A 2,705-nucleotide genomic window follows, 5' to 3' on the forward strand; every position below is an offset into this window, starting at 1 on the left:
CTAGTTACTACCCAGAATATAAGAAGTTAAATAAAACAAAAGAAAACCCCACAGATTAGCTTACTTAATTACCTTAATATCTCGCAATGATGCAAAATTAATAATTCATTTAAGATCTAGAAGAATGAGATACATACCACCTAATTTTGATAAAATCAAATTTCGGTATCCATCAAAATATTATAAATATTGTACAGATGAATAATATAACAAAAACACAAAAATATAAAGAACTAAAACAAATAATATATGAAAAATGAAAAGAATTAAAAATAAGAAAAGAAAGACTACAATATAACATGATTGTTGGAGTATGCCAAAAATCAATAAAAACACAAAAAGAAGAAATATCATATTTAGAATCACAAATAGATAATTTAGAATACATATATCAACATGATCTATACACTATCAAGTAGATGAAATGAATAAAGAAGAATTCATAATAGATGAAAAAACATATGAAAATCACGAAGGATTAAAAATAAGAATAGTATTTTCTAATTTTGGAAGAAGATATAAGAAAATAGGTGAACATTTATACTTAATGTTAGAAAAAGAAGAATTAAAATTAGAAGATAAATCAACAGCTATGGGAAGAATAGCAAGAGCAAAAGAAGAAATAGACAGGAAAAAAGAAATAGATAAAATAAAACAACAGACTACAGAAGAAATACAAAAAATAGAAAAAACTAAAAATAATAGGATTGCTGCATTAGAAAAAGAACTACAAATGCTAAAAGATCTGTATGAAAAAAGACAGAAAGAAAAAGAAGAAAAAGATAAAGAACAAAAATTATTAATTGAGATAAATCAATTTAAATAGAAATTAGAAAATAAAGAATTAGAAACTAATGAAATAGAAATAAATATAATAGATGCTGAAGAAACAGATAATTATGATTCGGAAGATAGTGAAACATATACAGAAATCTTAGCAAATATAGAAAAGCTAGAAATTAATGAAAAACAAGAAGTAATTAATAAAGAAAACTTAGAAAATACAAACACGGAAATAAACACTCTTGATAAAAAGGACGATGAAAATATAATACCTAGCACATCAGAAATAAGAAAACCTACATATTATTATAAAGATAGGTTTTAAAAGGTATAATCTAAAGGATGAATATAACAATGGACACCAAAACAAATAATTAATAAAAATTATAACTTCTTAGACCTAGACTGTGTAATAGATGTAGATAAAATGATACAATCATGGATAGGATATATAACAAAACAATTGTTAGACAATGGTATAAATACAACAGATACACCATAATATATAGAAAGAACACTAATAGAAACAGCAAAATTATGGTTTTTAAATTTAACTGAAAAAAGTAAAAAGGTATTAAAGGCTGATAAAAAAACGGAAGGAACAATAGTAACTAAACTAACACCTATAGACATATTGAAAAAAATATGAAATAGCTATAAGAGATGAATTTGGCAGTATGGCAACAGAAGAAGAAGAAGAAGAACAAAACAAAGAAAAAGATACAAATAGGAATTTAATGTTTAAACTAGCAATATATAATATGTGCTATATAGATGAAGACACGTGTGCATTTAAAGAATACTACTATAAGGGAACATACAATACAGAAAAAGTAAAGAAGTAAGAAGATTATATTTTAGTAAATTACCTGAACCATTTAATTTAAAAATAATAAACAGTTGTGATGAAGCAAAAATAGTAGATACCCTAAGAGAAACAATAAAATTTCTACAACAATGGTATAGGAATATATGTGAAAAATACAGAGAAGAGATAAAAATAAAAAAAAACATTAATAAGGAATTTAGCATGTTGTAAGGATAAAATAGCACCTCAATTTGGATGTGAAGAAAAATATTATAAGAAAAGAAAAAGACATAAGAAATATAAGAAGTGTAGAAAGTCAAAATATAAGTATAAGAAACCAAGAAAAAGATATTATAAAGACCATATAGAAAAAAGAAATCTATAAAAGAATGTACTTGTTATAATTGTGGAAAACTAGGACATTTAGCTAGGGATTGTAAAATGCCTAAAGACCCAAAAAAGAAACAAATATCAGAAATAAAAATATAAAATACAGAATATATGCAAATAGATTATATAGATTACGAGTTAGAAAGTGAAGATAGTATATATGAAATTTTAAAAAAATGAAGTAGATAATGAAATAGATAGTAAATCAGATGAATCAAATGACTGAACAAGATATAAAAATAATAACAAAAGAGGAATAATTAAATGAAGAAGGAATAGATTAGAAAATAATATTTGATAATAATATATTTGACGAGATAAAAGGAAAAGAATTAAATTTAAGTGTAGAAAAAATATTTAAAATACCAACAATAAAAAACATATTTAGCAGATGAAAAGAAGAATACTACGTAGTAGGCCAAAGAGAACATGTAATAGACTGTAGATATGCAAAAGGTAGGGCTAGTATACCACTAGTAACAAAAATAATAATTAATAAAGAAATAAATGATATAAAAAGTAAAGACCTAATAAAATACGTACACCTTGGAGGAACAAAAATATTAATAAAAGAATATTTTAGAGAAGAAATAGATACACTAATAGAATTATATTTAGCGGATGATAAAATTATAAAACCCATAAAAAAAGTATAATAACTGTTGTAAGAGGAAATCTAATATACCAAAAATTTAAATTTATAATAAGTGTAAATTATTCAGTT

At 23.4% G+C, this 2,705-nt stretch overlaps 1 pseudogene; it reads left to right on the plus strand.

Annotated features, from left to right (window-relative positions):
- The first annotated feature begins 424 nt into the window (after positions 1 to 424).
- Positions 425 to 2,143, plus strand: LOC124887022 (annotated as a pseudogene).
- Positions 2,144 to 2,705: the final 562 nt, after the last annotated feature.

The sequence above is a fragment of the Capsicum annuum genome, chromosome 9, assembly GCF_002878395.1.
Source record: "Capsicum annuum cultivar UCD-10X-F1 chromosome 9, UCD10Xv1.1, whole genome shotgun sequence".
In the NCBI taxonomy this organism is placed as follows: Eukaryota; Viridiplantae; Streptophyta; class Magnoliopsida; order Solanales; family Solanaceae; genus Capsicum; species Capsicum annuum.